At 34.2% G+C, this 19,840-nt stretch overlaps 1 long non-coding RNA gene across 1 annotated transcript; it reads right to left on the bottom strand.

The window, feature by feature from the left end:
• Nucleotides 1-7,731: 7,731 nt before the first annotated feature.
• LOC148600392 (uncharacterized) lies at nucleotides 7,732-16,083 on the bottom strand. The gene is made up of 3 exons (XR_015917985.1): nucleotides 15,841-16,083; nucleotides 12,529-12,624; nucleotides 7,732-10,119 (listed from the first exon to the last, which is right to left on the bottom strand). It is a non-coding gene; the product is annotated as an uncharacterized LOC148600392 (long non-coding RNA).
• Nucleotides 16,084-19,840: the final 3,757 nt, after the last annotated feature.

Here is a 19,840-nt window from a genome sequence, read left to right as displayed (position 1 = left end):
TCTTCCTGTGTCAGAAGGCATGCGCAACGCGGTTACTTGGTAATTATGTCAACAACATTTTTAGCATTTTTCATTACTTTCAGAAATATTTCTACATCTACAGTAGCAACGTGTATTATCGTTTAAACAAGTTTAATAAGTTAGCTTAAATATTTAATTGACATGGTAAATACGCAGACTTTCTAAATCTAAAATAGAACATAGAACATGGAATATATTTTATTGCCAATTAAGGGCCCACAAGGGCTACATGAGTATAGTATACATACATATGGCTAGCCTTCGTTTTCGACCAACTCAAAAAGAACCTTTCTATCATTAGAAAAATTTCACACACTATAAAAAATGAGTTTCGTTTCCTACGGCATTTACCTGATATTTGTTACAAAAACGTTCGTTTCTGGGAACGTTAGAGTGTCGATCGATCTCAATCATCAGTTTATGAGCTGAAATACGTAATTTAAAAATATATTTTCTTAGTTCAAGGTTTTTAATTTCTGCTAAATAATTCTCAAAACCAAAATACCGTTTTAACTTAGAGTATGTGCACAATATTCCATTTTTCAAATATTAGCTTTTGTGGAGTACCAAATTAACTATCTCTATACGTGAAATATGTTAGAAAGATTGTCAAGCCATCAAGGAAACCAAGATTCTAGCGAAAATCAAAATAATGTAATCCAGGGACAAAGACTAGACTTGGGAAACAGACAAACACAACAAAGGACATAAAATAAAGAAAATAATACATACAAAGTAACAAAAGTAAATGAGCAACTCGAACTTCACTAAAAACTGGGATCATGGACCAGGTGCATCCGTAGGGTAAGCGTCCTCTACTTTTTTTTTAGAATTTTAGTGTGTGTATAGGATCAGAGACCTATAATTATTTGTTAATTACGACACAGGAATTAAGTAACTTGTAATTTGTTTACAGGTGCTAGACTGGGACTGTAACTTAGGATTTTACATAGTGAGAAAATTATAATTCAATATTTATAACTTTGTTATTTTTATCAAATTGTGTGTTTATCACGGAATTTATATACCTGCTACATGTACTTGAAAAATAAATCAAATCATTATTAACAAATGTAAACCTTTATATTCTGTAAAACATTGCCCGATTATGCAAATTTAATTTCATATATTCTAACACAGACCTGATCTATATATAGGTCTGATCCTTAACACTGAATATTTATTTAAAAACTTTACTGTTAAAAATTGAAATTTGCGGTTCTTATGGTCAGGGTCATCCAGTTCGTATTGGTGGTGTTTTGCTGTTTGGTTTCGGTGGAGTAGGGAGCTCGACTCGAGTGCAGGAGTGCTGGCCGAGTCATACCAAGAACTATAAACGTATTGATCACCGCTAGATGTTGCCGGTCTGGCAAGCTATTTTCTGACTTGGTGTCATCCTGGATAAATGGAATTCCAACCCCTCCCGTTGTACGAGTAGTATTTTGGTGGATAGAGTCGGACGGCTGGTTGGCTCGGAGTAGAATAATGTGTCTAAGTTAGGTGACATATGCCTACCCGCGTGCTGAACATTGCTTCTAGAATCTAGCACAAGAAAGATCCGCGGCTCAGCCCATCTGACTAGTACAAAGAAGGATTTTGCAATAAATCAAGCTTTCTCAATCTGAAAAGCATGAAAAGCAATCAAAGGAACCAAGATTCGAGCAGGGAAAACAGACACACACACTAATAAACACTAAGCAACTAAAATATAACACATACAAAGAAACAAAAGTAAATGAGCAACCCGGGCTAAAAACTTGGAGCATTGACCACTGAGGTGCATTGGTGGAGTAAGCGTCCTCTACTTTCCTAGAAATACCCACCGACTTCCTCATAAAATGTCTAGTCCGAGGTAGACGAAATTAAAGAGGAAAGGAAAATTATGGAACGGTGAACAAATTGGTTCATATGGTGCAACTTGATACACCATATATATTACAATCCACAGGTTCATGAAAGTAAAACCATTACATATCACTCGTTTAACAACAACAAAACGTAGATGTTCCTGTTATAGTTAATAATTAAGTCAATAAAAAGATATCATGCACACATTTTGAAGCTGCGTTTTATTTGAATATGTTTTATGAGATTTTATGATATTGATAATAATTAGACTGCTATCGGTAACTCATGCAGCAAATTGAATTCTAATCAAAATTAAGACAGTTTAAAAATCCGAATGGCTTCTTAATTTGGGCAATTTTGACAAATTTATTACAGCTGATATCTAGGTAGTAGTAATATACTAAAATGGTCGCAAACACTGAATATAAGATGTTTTTGACGAGATTTATGACGTTATTCCAGAAAGAACAGTATGCATTTATGTTACTTTTACAAAATCCTTTAACTTTAAACATTTCTGCAATTTTTAAGTTGATATTTGTGTGGAATGGAAGTGGCCACCCATCTGTTGACTCAAGATATTTTACACGAGTTGTAACTGACGATTATACATAAAATATATGAAGCACGAGAGTCAACACGCATGTGGCAATTTTAAGAGTAAAAAACTGCGCAAAATTTGGTGTTTTCCAATCTTTTTCACAGATTTCCCCTATCTCGGTCATGTTTGAAGTATATGTTCAAATTATTACCATAAACCACTCAAATCAACTACAAAACATTAAAGAGCTCGAGAAACAACATAAAATTTTCTTCATGTAGACTTCGTTATAGAGACCGAATTTTGCCCTTACCGAACCAAGTTCTTTTATAATACTTTCGCCTAATATATCAGGTTGATGCTGGCCATTTTTTAAATTACATGTATTTGAACGGTTGTAGTTTTAAAGTAGCGGTCTTTATAAAAATCGGACAGTGGGTGATTCATGTATGTCAAAAACCCACCAAACGGACTTCCTTCTAATTCAGAAACAATTACACACCATATTGAATCAGTTGTAGTTTGTCACTCGGTTGTTAAAAATTGCACTTTAGAGATATATAAAAATTATATAGATTGTGTGTCAAATTGGCATTTTTCAAACGATGTCATTCTTGGTTTGGTTTTAGTGGAAGAAGAATGTATGTTTTTTTTTTTTCAAATATATATATCTGACTGAATACATATATGACTAAAGATTCTTAAGTAAAAATATAGCACATGTAGACCGAAAAAGAATCGTTTGTTCGGTGAGCTTTTCTACACTATGAATGGGTGTCTGAATCTTATATGGACTGGTACTTAATGTGAAGCTACTGATATAGATTTAAGCTGTATTACATTTAAAGGACATTTTAAACAGCATCTTTTCCATTTTGCTGTCTTTGGAGTCGAGGATAAATTAGCATTCATTTTCCTGATTTTCGAGAAATGCGGAATTGAGAAAACTTAAATTTTCGAACACTATATGAATTCCACTGAGAATCACTGACTCAATATTCGATGAAATTTCAAAGTAAGAATGGATCCACGCCTTGAAATTTCGGTTTGGAGATGCATGAAGTAGAAATGAATCCTGCAGACTGGAGGAAGTTGAACAAAGGCCTAATCTCAAGGGAGAAATGAGCAAAAAACTTCTCGTTGTTTGTGCTCACTTTGAAGTAGAATTTTTTATAAGATTACAATACAAGTAACTCTTACGTTTTACAAACATATAAGTGCTACGAAATCAGGCTTAATGTTTTTTATAGTTTTTTATGAGATGTTGACATATACATTTACAGCTGCTTCATGCTACAGCAGCTACGCATACATGTACCAGCACTTGGGAACCATGAACTTTTTTCATGCTTAAATAGTGTCCCAGCACAGAAATGATCTGTTTCACATTTGCTTTCTTCTCACTTCATCTAGCGAAACTTCCAAGTGATAACCACTGAAATGAAAGCAAGGGGGAAAATCATAACAGTGTCTGGTATATGCAAAATGTTACAACGTAAATTCATGAAAATATATATATATATTTTAACCATATGATATGGAGAAACCTTCTCTTGTTGGGAAATATTGTTACATGTACATATAATTTCGTGCAAATCAGGCAAAAATAAAGGTTGCGTGGTTATAACAGTCCCAGGTTTTTACTGTTTTTGACAAAAATCCAAGACGGGAAAGGAGTCATGGCCATCGCCACTATACGTCCCCTAAGTTACATGATGTCTCCATAGATGGTCTCCTTCCTTTCAGAAAAAAAAAAACTCTTGGACTTCATTACATCAGAACCAAACTTTATTCTATACCTCTCACTCTACTACACTCCCTTTACAAAACAAGTCTTAACACTCCTGTTTCTGACCCCACTTCATCATTATACAGACTTGTTGCCATCATTTTGAATATTGGTTTCCACAGACTCTTTAAACCAATTTATGTGAAAAGTCAAGATGAAGAAAAACGATAATTTCTTCCACTACCTTTTGTCAACAAAGGTATAGGTGCAATTAACTTGGCTAACATCCTCCATCACAAAAACGTCACCAACAAAATTCCCCCATATTTCAAAGACAAATCCATACCAATTATTTCATATTCCTATACTTCACCCATTGCATCAAAAATTTTCAATTATAAAAGGCTATTGCAGAACCCCGAGATTGAGGGCTTCAAGGCTAAACCACCTGACTGACTGTTCTTGCAAAAACTATCCATTCAAATATGGTCCTTCTAGTCACGTCGTTACGGGAGATTTAACCATTATCGAAAACGAATCTCTGCGTAATATACTTTCTAAAGGTCCCAAGTACCGTGAACCACGCTCCATAAATTGGAATTATAACTTTAAAGTTCTTATGGATGCCGTCGAGGACTATGCAAGAAAATGGATCAAATGAGAACAAGAAGACATTGATTCTCTGTCAGAATGGTTACATGCCGTGAGGTCTTTAATTTTGAAACGAATGAAAGTTTTAAGTAGTTCAATGAGTGCCAAAGCTACATTAGTTTTCAAAGACCCCGATGTATCAAAAACATTGTCTACTATACATGACAAGTATGTTGTCGTACCAGCAGACGAAGCCCAAAACAACATTGTTTTTGTCTGCAAAACGTTTTACATTAAATATTTACTATCAGAAGTAGACGTAGAAAATAATAACAGTGATAAGATCTATACTGCTACCACACTCTCCAAAGAAGAGATTGTGGAAAACCATAAATCTGTGCTATCCTCTTTTGGTCTCTCTACCAAGGACGATGATTGTGATTTACCGTCCATGTACTGGATTCCTAAACTCCACAAGAATCCATACAACGTTTCATAGCTGGATCTGCAAAATGTACCACCAAACCTCTTTCAAAACTTTTAACTTCTATACTCACAACTGTTCAAGAGGGTCTGCTGTCCTACCACAACACTTTTTACTCCCGTAGTGGTATTAATTCAATGTGGATCCTGAACAATTCGAAAGATCTTTTGGAGACAATCAGTTTAAAACTATTATCTGAATATAATAGCATTAAAACCTATGATATTTAAACACTGCATACTTCTATTCCCCAGACTCAGCTAAAATTCCGACTTAAAAACATTATACATCGTTGTTTTTCCAAAAAAGATGGTACACCTAGATACAAATATATAGTTCTTGGTAGCGATTCCTCATACTTTGTAAGAAATTATTCCAAGTCATCTTCCAAATATACAGAGGAAGATGTTTTTTTTTACAAAATGCTGGAATTTTTAATCGACAACATATTTGTCCAGTGTGGTGGACGTGTTTTTCAACAAACGGTCGGCATTCCAATGGGAACAAATTGTGCTCCTTAACTTGCTGCCCTATTCCTTCACTCTAAAGAGGCTGACTTTATAGCTGATTTGATCCGGAAGAAAGAATGTCGTTTGGCTAGATCCTTTAATCTCAGTTTCCGCTATATAGATGATGTATTATCTTTAAACAATCCTAATTTCGGGGATTTGATACATCGCATCTACCCCAAAGAACTGGAGATAAAGGATACTACAGACATTGTAATGTCAGCCTCATATCTTGACGTACACTTAGAAATCGATGGTAAAGGAAAACTATTGACCAAACTTAACGACAAACGTGATGACTTTTCATTCAGAATTGTGAACTTTCCTTTCATCTGTGGCAACATTCCTTCAGCACCTGCGTATGGAGTGTTCACATCACAACTCATACGTTATGCCAGAACTTGCCGAAACTATGCAGACTTTTTGTATCGCGCTAGAACTCTAACAAATAGGCTTCTGGAACAGTGTTATGTTGCTACAAGATTGAAGTCATTACTACAGAAGTTTTTAGGGTCGTCATCATGAACTCGTGGATCATTATGGTGTATCCATCTGCACCATGAAAACTGATTTATTCAACGGTTCATAGTTTTCCTTTCCTCGTTTGTCTACCCCGGACTTGACTTTATGAGCAACTCGGCGGGTGTTTCTAGAAAAGAAGAGGACGTTTACCTTACCGGTGCACCTGGTCCATGCTCCCAATTTTTAGTGGAGTCCGAGTTGCTCATTTGCTTTTGTTACTTTGTATATATGATTTTAGTTACTTTATGTTCTTTGTTGTGTATGTCTGTTTTCCATGTCTGGTCTTTGTCCCTGGATTGCATTCTTTTGATTACCGTTATAACCTTGGTTCCCTTGATTACTCTTAAACCACCTGGTCAATATTCCCACAGTGATCAATAATGTGGATTGAAATTTTGCAAACAATATTTCTGTCATTATTCATAGTTTTGTCCTACATTAAAAAATTTTAATATAGTATATATCTAATATATTTCAGTGTTTTTAGGTTTTATGCTTAAAATATTTCTATCAGCTGTATCAATTAAGAAAAAAATAACATTTCTTTCTCTAAAATAATTCAAATTTGTCTGAAATAACGTAACAAACTTTGTAAAAATGTTCAGCATCTCATGAGCACATCTATGTTTCAATAACTATTAATAACAGGTAACATAAGTAAGAGTGGAACAGGTTACTTTTCACCTGTCATTGTTAAAACAACATCCCCTCATAATCAGATAAATCATCAAAAGTGGTTTGAAGTGATGAGTTCAAAACAATAGATTAAAGTCATTTCAATGACAAAAATCTTCTAAATACAGAAAATGGATATTGCTTCAGCGCTTCTTCCATGTATGATTTTAGCTACCTGCTGATTTATAATGTTCATAATATCCCTTTTGAGACTCGATAAGACGAGGGAGGGGTTCGTTTAGTAAAAAAGACGAAAAGGAATATTTCATTAAAATTTGGTAATGCGGTGGATATCTTTTTTCTATAAATCGTGCTGAAACTAAGTATATCGGTCCTTGAAAGTTGTCTTTGCGGAGAAAGCAACAATAACGCATTTAATTTCATTCAAAAAGATTTTTGTAGACACAAATAAAGATTTGTTTTTACTAATGATAAACTGACTTTCTGAAAATAGGTGTGTTCCTTTTTTGAAATTTGGTAGAATGTCGAGTTAAAAACAAATAATTCACACTATATGCAAACCTCCGCTTAGGGAGACAGGGCAATATGAATAAAATCAAATTGTTATTGTCATTGAGTATTTATGTTTTGTTATTTTGTTTTGTTTTGTCTTTGCTTTTTTGTTTTTGTCCTTTTCTTTCACAGAAAATTTCTCACCCTTAGGCCTTGTGAGCTAAAAGGGGGAGTTATAATCAGGCTATTTTGAAGTATATATAACCTATTGAATTGGTGGGTTACACATTCTTTATGCATATGGTCTATAATTGACGGTTTACAGCATGAGATGCAATAATAAGTCCCAGTACACTATATACAACTTTATTTACATCCGGTGAAAATACATGTGTACAGTTCGGAAGTCAGGGACAGACTCCTCAGTCCAATTAGACAAAAACTTATTCTATATTTTCACAGAGGATCATAAAACACTTTCAGCATTCCGAATTTTTTTTAGGTATTACATCATTTAGCGATAATTGCTATATTGACAAATTTGCTTGGGGCGGTTTCTCAGCTCAATGACAAACATAAAGATTAACAGGGGATTAAAGAACAATTGGGCGACCAAAGTCAATTACAAGTAAATAAATGTCATTCAATTAATATAGATACTTTAGATACTCCACTAAAACAACTAGGAGCATATGGACCAGGTGTACCTGTAGGGTAATTCCGATTAGAACCAGTCTATAGTTTTCATTGGGAACTTCTTACGCACAAATAAAACAAGAAAAATATACAAAATAAGTACATGATCATTTATGTTAATAGGTGTTTTCTTTAAGTAGCACTCCACCTAAGAATCATGCAAAATGTGATTCATGGTAGGAAAGCCTACATATTTTTAGTTTTAATATTTTGTTTAAAATGTCATACTACACAGAAAGTAACATGCGGTTTTTCACATAACCCATGTTCACAGGAGATAAAATTAATATAGAATGCACTGTAGAATTCCAAAATCAAGGGAGATAACTCTGTAAATGACGCTAAAATACAATAGAAACTATTGAATTTTCCATGTGGGTTATCTCCTAAGAGCAGGCAGATTGGAATGACTAATTATACATTTCATCACATAGACCTATAAAACAACTTAATAACAAAAATAAAAGTATATAGCTTTTTTTATGCGTATCACATTTTACAGAATTTGCATGATTCTTAAGAAGACTGCTGCTTAACATTTTGTTGAATTACAAAATTAGTGTTGAAAACTTTCTTCGTTCAAATCAAACAACCATGTATAATAACAACAAAGATCGAGGGCAAATAACTTACAAGGAGCATATGTTGTTAACTTAACGAAGCTTTAGGTGTACTGATTGTTTTGATCATCTTCAAAGTTCGGAACGACCCGATAAGTTATATGATTCGGAACAGATGCTTTAAAAATCATGCATGGATATCTTATACTATAATCCTCAACCCTCGGAGCTTATAGAAATTAACTTCGACTCTAAAAACAACTTGACTAAATTCACGATATATACACCAGTAATTAAGGATGCCACCGTACATGTCGTTAATTAATGGACGTGTAAGCTATATGAACATGCAAGTGCATGTGAAAAATCCTAAATGCAAGCTTAATTTAGCACATCTGGGTGATCGCTAAAGGAAGAATGTCAGACGCGCTGAAACGTAACTCGTATTGACATAACTTGTTGGTCAAGTCTGGCAAGTATGATATATACGTATGCCAATAACATTGGCATGCAGCTCCAATTAAGGGTGAGGTCCGTGCATGGTGGTTGGACCCCCTTATTTATGTGAAAAGTTAAATGGTTAAATTAGTTGTTTAAGGGGACAAAATTGGCAAAAATATTAGCCACTTTTCTTGGGCTAAAATCTCTGAATTGGCGCCTGCATGCCTGTTAAATTTCATTTATAACCAGACGTTAAAGCAGTGCAAGATTTAATTTGTACACAACCATATTAGTGATATTTTTTGTCTTAAATTACCTCTGAAATAGGACTGATTCCCCTAATTTAAGTTTCCCCAATATGTTAAAAAAAAAAAAAACAGCTAAAAAATAATCCAAAACAAGATATTCTATTTTCCTATTGGTAGTCGAAGGGTAGGATATGATGTTTTTGTTCAAAATTACACTGATTAATTGTTTATTTCTTGACATCCTCTACAAAATTAACCATTTTAACTACAAATTCAATGTTTTGTGCAGTTATTCCAAGTTTTAAAAAAATGACGCATTTTTTCCCAATAAAAAATATGAGGTAAAGCAAACGATATCACTACCATTTCAAGTTCAGTGAAGTATCCCTATGGTCAGTGCACCAGAAACTTAATAAAGTGATGCCATAAAACTGTAATTTATTGAATTACAAGTCTATGGTGATACTAATAATTAAGTTATGAGCAGTGAACTGTCTTTTTTATAAATAGTACATCCTCGTTTTTTTAACCAAATTTTCATATTTTTCAAAAGCATTGTTAAAGTTTATCAAATTTTAAGTTCATGCACGAGCAATATATACGTTCATGCACCCAACCCCTTTTCAACCGTTTTTAAAGAGGCATCCGACAGTGACCCTACGTGTATGTACGTTCGCTGATAAGAAAATCTGTAATCCCGACCATGGTTTACGTTCGCTGATAAAACAATCTGTAATCCCGACCGTGGTTTACGTTCGCTGATAAAACAATCTGTAATCCCGACCATGGTTTCAGGAATTCCTGTTTGATATAAAAGGTTGTCATCACGTTTCCATTAAAATATGTATATAATATTCTTCCTTAATTCTCATTTAAAACAAACAAAAAAAGTTTAGATATTAGACAAATAATCTTTAGAAGTCTTAAATTTACTTAAATGTAGTGTACACATAATGCGATAGCCGCTGGCTGTTTTAGGAAAAAAATGTACATAAAGTAATTTTAATGTGATCATTGGTCCATAACAAATGTGTTGTCATTTGACGCTGCGGGGGATCAATAATTGCGAATTAATCCAAATTTCCTTTTATTCTTATCAGTGTGATCATGGGGGAGTAAAAGATAAGAACCTTTCAGTTGATCTTGTCGGTTTTCCTGTTTGTGACACGTAGCTGGTATTCGTGTCAAATTTCACCCCTAGGCGGCCTCATTCACATCATTGTTCATCGATTGCGCATGTTCATAAAGTCATCATCGGCTGCTTATGTTAGGAAGCAACAAGGCGTGGCATCGAAAAAGAAGATTTTTGTAGTTTAATCGGAATCTTTGTTTTTGCAAGTAAACATGGCAGGAGGACAGTGGCAACACGGACTTTTTGGATGCTTTGATAATCTTGGATTATGCATTATCTCCTATTTCGTGCCGTGCTACCAGTTTGGTAAAAATGCAGAGGCAATGGGGGAAAGTTGTCTGCTCTACGGTGTTGGGCTGCTCGTCCCCCTTTTGGACTTATACTTGATCATAACCCTCAGAGGAAAAATCAGGGATTCTAAAGGAATAGAAGGGAGTTGCGTAAGTGACTTACTGACTTGGTGCTTTTGTGGCATTTGTGCTTTAGTGCAGGAAGCTCAAGAAGTTCAGGATATGCGCGTCGGAGGTATGGCAATGGAGAGGCAGTAGAAACGCGGGAAGAAACTTTCCGATGCAATATTCATCAAAAAGTTAGTTTGTTCAGGTTTATTTTATTCATTTAATGGTTCTCCTGTAATTTGTTGGATGTTTTATAGAAAAAAAACAGCTAAAAATCGTGATGTACATTTATATTATAGAATTTCTACATGTGTCATCAGGAAAAACCAAACGAAAGAACCCCATTAACTACACACTAGCGCTGGCGACAGATGTTTTGTGTATTGTGTACCGCCTTGGGATGAAAAATCGATTCTTTGTATCACGAAGTTGTTGTATACAAGAGACATTTTTCTCATTTTAAACTGTGCCTAACATTTCTAATTTTCGCGTTGTTGAATGGTTGTTTTTACATATTTTGTTAACCATCTTTTATCAACTGAAAACCTCACTCTTGTTACTGCACTAGTTCGATTACATTTTCCTTCTCATTGCTAAGATAACTTGCCTGAAATTAAAAAATATATTTTGCCTAAAAGAAGGTTGTATAGATTTCTGCCGTTTAAGTTTTAAGTCCATTTTTAATTGTTTATAATTTTTCATTTTTTTAGCTGACTCGTATTTTTTGTAGCTTTTAACTAGTTTATTAGTCTAGCTAGTCAGTATAGCTCGTGTCAGAATTTAGTGAAAGAAATGTTACATGGTGCTTAGCTGTTTATTCTTGTTGCAGGTCTTTATGTAGTATAAAACGTTAAGTTGTAGATACATTTGTATTTTACATCCTAGTTACCTCAGGCAGTAGAAATACATGGCCGATTTTTTTTTTCATTCATTGATTTTTTTTTCATTTGACCTTTAACACGAAAATTAAAAGTGTCATATATTTTTGTGATTTTTAAGCTTGCCTTGAAGTTGAACTGTCTTTATTTTTAATCTTTGTTGAAATTTTAAATTGATATATTTTTTCCTATAATTGAATGCTCATCTCTAATACTGCTTCAAGAAATTGTTTTTAATTTGAGATGTATATTTGCATGTAGTCTACAAATACTCTCTAATGTAGTAGTTTAATATTAAGTATGTAATTAAAACAAGTATGAAAAACACGGAAGTTTGCATTTTTTTTTTAAAAAGAGGTAGGTCAAACATTCTGGTGTACATATTCACATCACATGGCCAAAAATATTTTACCTGTACATTCTTTGAAAATTGATGTTCATTTTACAACTCAAGTCCTTTGTCTGTTTACATACTTGAATCGGTAAGAATCGGGCAAAATTGAAAAGTGATGAATTGTGCTCAGAAAGAAGAAACGTAAATCGGAGGATTTGGGTGCATTGTTAATGGTCTAATTAGGATGATTTGACATTTTGTTTGTCTTGGAAGTATCAGAACATGCAGAAAAGCAAGTTCAAAGTTCAATAGAATGATAGGTGAAAAGTGAGTTACATGTACATCTTTTAATTTCCCTTTGGTGATGAAATAGCAGATAGCATTTTGAATAAGCTTGTGTGTTTTTTTCCACCATGATTCACCCACTGCCTAATTCTCACAGAGAACAGCACATAAGAAGTATTTTACCTTTTAAAACTTGCAGTAGTGCAGACACCATGGCCCAATTGCCTTCTCCACTTTGATGGGCTACATGTATTCAATCAGAGTTCAGTCAAGTTGCTCCTTGTAAAAATGGTAAAATAGTAGGAAATTAGCTATGAAGGTTAATGTTTGTTAATCAATGTCTGAGGAGATGACTGCAACCCTACAGGAGAAAACAGTTTTCACAAAAATCAGTTCAAAATCAATAACTTTCTGTTCATGATTGTTTTACAGTACCATGCATGAAATTGAGAAAAAGTACTTTGAAAAGTACATACAATGAACATGTACCTAATGGAATTACATTCGTATTTGTAAAGCTATACATCCTAATTTGTAGTAAGGTCAAGGTATGAGTGCTTAATGGATGGAAAAGACTAAAAATATGGAGGCAATATTTTCTTCATGCTTTAATTGCTTCTGTACTTGTTAACAAGAAGCAGCATACAAGAACCAAATGAAATAAGCAACCCAAACTCCACCAAAAAAATGGGAGCATTTTGGATTCCTTATTTCTAAGATTTATAGGTGTTAGAGGTCTGTGTGATTAGACTTGTAGTCTCATTTGAAAGAATGGGTTAATATAGTCCTATCTCATACATGTACTCCGTGAAGTTATAGTCCATTATCCTTGCTTGTACGTAAAATAGAGTTAAGTTCTAACTCTTGTATTGTTAGTCTCACTGTATGGAATCCCAGGTCAACTGTCTGTGGATATGGAATTCGAAGTCCGGGTTTTTTAATTACAATATACTCCTGGCTAAAATCAGAGAAAACATGATCTTGGCGAAAATCCGTGCATTTTAGATCAGGGTTATATAATTGATAAGGTCGATAGGAACGCAATCGGTTTATCTAGTTCAGCATTTGCTCGTATCGGATTTGAACCATGTGACTGCTAATTAACGGATAAGTGACATGAAATACAATCTAGCGTAACGAAATGATTATTGCGGATTATAGATTTGACAATATATAATTGATTACACATGTGTTTCCCACTCGACATATCAATATTGAGCAACACGGATCTATGTAAATAAAGTCATTCTAGGTATTTTGTTTTCATTACATTGATGAGATCTATAACACGCACTGGAAAGTTTGTTTATTTGAGCTTACATTGATCGGTTATTTCTCCAAGGCAAACGAAGCATGCACACAAGAAAATGGCACTACCAACGCCTAAGCGAAATTGAAACACACCACTAATTAACAACGAAAAATGCACATGAAACACAATTTAACCGAATACTGAAGATTATTAGAATCATGGCGGATACTTGAGCTAAAAAAAAAACAAAAAAAAAAAAAAAAGGAATGGATGGGGCGCCGGGCCTGGATTAACTACTAGCCTAGTTGATGGGTTTCTTGAAGAATGTTAAAATAATTATTTATACCCAGACTTTTTTCAAATAAACAAAATATTTTGGTCTTGAAGATGGGAGGAAAAAATGTGTTGGAGATAATGTCTAATCACTCTGATCCGAAAATTATGCTTACATATAATATATACAGGGAGTACAAGCATACGCACTGCTGTAACAAATTTTAAAGGAACAAAACAGGAAAAATTAAATGTGTTTGTTAATCGATACTTTTTTTTTTATTAAAAAAATATGTTATTTTTTCGCGAACTTTTACTACTTAAATAGCTTTGTATTTGTAAACTTGCCAATCATTCAACTGAAAAAAATGTGTATCGTGAAATTACAGTGAAAATGTATACAATTTCATTATAACCTTGCTTTCAATTTTTGCGCATGAATGTGTAGGTTGTTATGAGAAACGGTTTTATTCATTAAAAGCAAACAATGCAAAAATTTTGAATAATACTCGATAATTCATACACTACGCACCTGCAGGCTACAATACATTCTACACGGCCATACCACTGATAATGGTCGTACATTTCAGCTGTAGAAAAGACTTTTTAAGCTTACTCTTGGATATATTCAGTGTTAAACAATGATATTTAACTTCTAAACGATTGAATTCTATAAATATCAAACTTAGAAATGTTTAAAACGGTTATAAGAAAAATTGGGTGTTGCATCATTTCCTTCGAAGCTTCCTCTTAACAAAACTCGCATAGAAAGAATGGTCATTGTTTATTTTTGCTCATTTAAAACAACCAACATGCCAGTTTGATTTTTATTTAACCACCCAATCAAGAATATAAACATTTAAGAGCAAAAATGGGAAAAAAATATAGTTGTATATGTAAGGCTATAATAAAAAAAGGTATACATGTTCACTGCAATTTCACGACGAACAATTGTTAAGCAGAATGATTAAAGAGTTTACAAATAAAATTCAAATTAAAAAGCTATTTATATACTTTAAGTTAGCGAAAAATACGCGGCCGATATGATTTTTTTTAATTTTAAATTTCGATAAATAAACAAACTTACTTTCACCTCTGTTTTGTCCCCGTAGCCTTCAATGTTAAAACATGCTTGTATACCCTGATATATGTAAAAAATAGATAAATTAATTCGATGCATATGAGAAATAAATATTTTAACCGTTAGCATGATGAAGATAAATTATGAAATCCGAAGAACGTATATCTTCCGAGCCCCCCACTCAATATTAAATCAGCGTACTTTTTATTCCTTATAATAGAAGTTACAACTGATTACTTACAATGAAAATTCCGTTAGGAACATTTATTGTTGATTCCGGTAGGAACAAATATTACAATCAAATTACTAGAGGAATTTATATTCTGTAATATTTCTTCCTATGGAGGAACTCCTGTTCCGCGACACCCTAAGCAGCCATGACAAGTTGCTGCTAGGTGACCAATTACTCGCACAGAACACAAACGCGCAAAACTTCTATTTAAAACAAAATCTCAGCCAAATTGATTTCCTTCCTATATAATGCTTGTTGCTTGTTTATATACATGTACATGTATATGCCAGATCTGATTGTCATTAACAAGTAACATGCACACATGCATTAGATTAGATACGATAACGTAACCTTTTGTCCGATACTCACCCATCAAGGAGTATCGGACACACAGCAGTGACAGATCAGGAGGTGTGCTGGGGTTGACACCCCTCCTTTTTTTTGGAAAAATGTGTCATTTTCATGGGTGAAATTGACTGAAAATGGCAAATAATGTCCCAGCACCCCCTTTTCTGAGGGACCCCGGCTGGCACCCCTCCATTTCAAAGTGTCTGGGTCCGTCCCTGCAGGGATTGTTATTCTATTGATTTGTATCATGATTAGACATGACTTCCAGTTATTCCACCCTGACTCGACAGCTTAACTATGCATACATACCAATATAATATACATGTACATGTAACATTAGTTAAACATTAAACATGCCGGTAAAATGACGGTCTTTTCATAGAAGAATTCGGCGAGCTTTGCACATGTACCACAGCTACATAAACCCGACTTCCGACAGTCGCATGTTTTTAGTACCATTCTGTGTAAGAATCAGGCACATTGTTTTTCTCAATTTGGTCTGTTATGCCTCAAATACATTCGATATAGGAAACAATTTAAACGAAAAGCTATTCAAATTCATCCCGAACATCTATGACATAGATGTTTTTTTTTACTGCTTATATAGGGAAGAAGTGCTGAAAATTTTCCCGCCATTTTTCCGTAGTGCATTTCAAATATCTTAAAAAAAGGCAAACTTTACAAACACTTTGATGGTTGTTACTGCCACAAGGTATACATACTTGGATAATTAATATCATAAAATCTCTGCGTTTTTTTTTTTTCATGTGCCAAACTTTATACACCTTTTGCTTGATTCATCAACAGAGAATTATCCTTCATATGTTTTGACACTTGACCTTTATACGATTTTGCGTGTGTGCAAAAGGATATAAGGCTGTATCTCATATTCTCTGACTGTGATGAAAGTTATAATCTTGTGCTATATCTATTGTTTTCTGTACATGACGATCCTGTACTTGAAACTTGGAACATACGCATAACTAGATATGAATATGACTTTAGCTGAGCAGTAGAGAATTCCTATTTATGGTTGGCTCAGGGTACGACGTGCTCGCCTCGTGTGCGGGAGGTCGTGGTATCGATCCATGATCGAGTCTCACCATATACTTTAAAAGTGGTAGTCTCGGGTTCTCCGCCAAGCACGCGGTATTTAAGGGGTATCAAAGTATACAAGAGTAGTAACTGAACCGAACAATGTATCCGAATGTGGTCGTATGGCTTCAGGTCTCCAGGCTGTCGCTTCTACGCAATAAACAAGATCCGACTTAGCGTGAAACAGTCTATAGTACAAAGCTGGTCAATCGTTCTCGTCATGTCACAGGACGTTAAACCATAATTAAATAATCAATCAATATATGGTTGGTTAACTGACTTTATTTCGTCCCGAGTCAGTATCTAGTATTTCTGTTTTCATCATGAAGCCATGCAAATGAAGACAGGCTTCTAGCAGATTCGCGTTTTTTGTGTACATTCTAAACTGGTTAACCCAAAATCAAACATACTGATTAGCCAAAAGATAAACAAATCGACCAACCAATTACCCAGAGAACTCGAAAAATCCTAGAACTGAAACGTGGGTTAATTTGTTTGCAATCGGAAGTTGTTTTCCGATTCCCGTATTCAATTATAAACTCAGGGGAAGTTTAATTAATACCAAAAAAAACGTTTGCCGCTATAATAAGCAACAGACACTTAATACAAAAATGTTGCTATAATAATAATAAGAGTGATCGAGATGCTGAAAAATAAAGCCATAGAAAGGACGGGTTGATATTATTTTTCAAAAGAATATGACCAACACTTCTGACGAAGACACTGTACCCTGGCCTGTCCCCTACACCCCTAATCAAACGACTGTTTTACTGTATTTATATTATATCAATATTTATGCTGATCTCGTAATGCATTATCTCTCCGAGTTTCTGCCAAATGACCAATTTATTATTGAGATGTTTATTTCCAACATCAGTGGAATCTGGGTTAATGTATTTTTAAAATGTATGTCACGATGGTATTTTGGCTGGAGGTACTATATGTACTGAAGAATGGATCCAGAAATTGATAAGTTAAAAAAGGAGGAAAAAAATCGCTTATATTAGCCCAAGTTTTACACAAAATTAACGAATCTCTCTAACCCGGACCCGCTACTGCCTCTGCTCCTGTTTTAATTCCATTATATCGCGCTAGACTTTTTACAATTAGGCTTCTGGAATAGGTTTATGTTGCTACAAGATTGAAGTCATCACTACAGAAGTTTTATGGCCGTCGCCATAAATTCGTGGATCGTTACGGTGTATCCATCTGCGCCATGAAAACTGATTTGTTCAACTTGTCATACTTTCCTTTCCTCTTTCGTCTTCCCCGGACTTGACTTTTTATGAGCATTTCTGGAAAAGCAGAGGGTGCTTACCCTACCGGTGCACCTGGTCCATGCTCCCAGTTTTCATTGGAGTCTGAGTTGCTCATTTACTTTTGTTACTTTGTATGTATTATTTTAGTTACTTTCTGTTCTTTATTTTGATTGTCTGTTTTTCCCTGGATTACATTCTTTTGATTTCCGCTAGAATCTTGGTTCACTTGATTTCTCTTTCAATGTGTAAATTGACAAGTAAAAGAAATATTAGATCGTAAATTCCAGGGCCATTGCGGTGGTTTCCAACTTTCCGGTACTTAGTACAACAATTTGTGTAGCTGTTATTCCCGAAAAGAGTGCTTACCTATTTAATTCAGTTTCAATGCGAATTAGTTTTCCGATACCAAACTACTTGGGATTTCGGAAAAAGGACTTTCCGGTATAAGGGCATGTGAAAATGTGAAACAACTACGCCCAAGTAAAGTGAATATATCTTGACATGTATCATGTTTAAACGGAATATGAACTTTATACTCCATGATATTAATTTGTCGAATTCTAGAACTATTCTTCCCACATGTATATTAAAACCGGTGTTTTTGTATATCTGTGTAAACTGGAAAACCTGGAACCCACTCCACACTGGTCCCTCAAAAACTCAACTGGAAAATCTGGAACCCATTCAACACTGGACCATAAAAAATTAAACTACAAAACCTGGCACCCTAAAAAACTAAAATATACCCAACACTGCTTAAACTAAAATCTTGTCTAAACTGAACCCTCTCCTTCTTACTGAATTTGGTCAAATTCTAACTGTTAATTAAGTGTTTCAAACTCATGTTTAAACAAACTGAAAGACACAATAGTTAACAGTTTACTGGGGTATAGTTTATGAAAATGAAAATTTTGATATTTCTTTCTCAAAACATTCATTTAGTCATCATTTAATTGTTATTCAAAGCAGTCTTTAGAAATAGCCATTGCCCAGCCTCCCAAGTCAGGGTTTTGAGTCCACCCTCGCTCCCCTGACTTGGGAGGATGGCCATTGCCATTCAGCAGATTTTTCTCTTTCATTTGATACATGTATTAATTTCATTTTAATAAATGCAATATTTTTCACAAACATTCAATGACAAATCATCCTTTATGAACCTAAAAAAGTGAATTTTGTGCTTATTAGTCGAAAAAGACCTGTTTTTGAACTTAAAATATTTACATTCCTTTTATTTTAGATAAATAAAAAATACATGTGGCCTTTCTCCAATCTTTTACTTTAATTTGGTACATCACTCATCAAAATCCACCCAGTGGTTTTTACAGACACCCTTAGCAAAGCTACCCTATTTTCCATCAAGAAATACGAGAAAATTGGCTGATAAACAGCCAAATAGCAATGGCAGTGTTCTATATAGAGAATTACAAGTGACCTCTCTCTAGTATACACTCCCTGCATTACACAACTGATTTTTTTTTGTGGCCATATGAAAAATACTGAGAATGATAAATTTTGTTTTCTCAGACATGTATACCATGGGAATACTATATCCATTCCCATGAAACAACTTTATATTATTACTTATGATAAACTATGTAACAAGGAATGTCATCATTAAATATAAAGTTGTTTCTTAGGTGTGGCCCTCATTTCTTTGTAAGAAATATGACTGAAAAGTAACCAAAAAGTACATAAAGAACGGGACTTCTGAACTGTGGTAAACTTCAAGCAATCCATCTCTTTCTTTTATGAAAGAATCCTTAGAAATCCCTATGTTTCTCTCAGTTGTTATTGATGCAAGTCTCCTAATTCGCAATTAACACTTTCAACACTTGATTAAGTTTTAGTTGTAAGAACCCTTAATTTCCATTGCTCTGTGTACCAAGATTTCCTTGATTCCATTTGGTGTATATAATCTACCTCACAAATTAAAAAAAACCCCACAAAAATCAAAG

Source organism: Perna viridis, chromosome 13, assembly GCF_037379345.1.
Source record: "Perna viridis isolate PV_CMFRI_1.1 ecotype Kerala chromosome 13, ASM3737934v1, whole genome shotgun sequence".
NCBI classification, from domain to species: domain Eukaryota; kingdom Metazoa; phylum Mollusca; class Bivalvia; order Mytilida; family Mytilidae; genus Perna; species Perna viridis.
The sequence above is the reverse complement of the archived record's forward strand: the minus strand, read 5'-3'. Positions and strand labels throughout refer to the sequence as shown.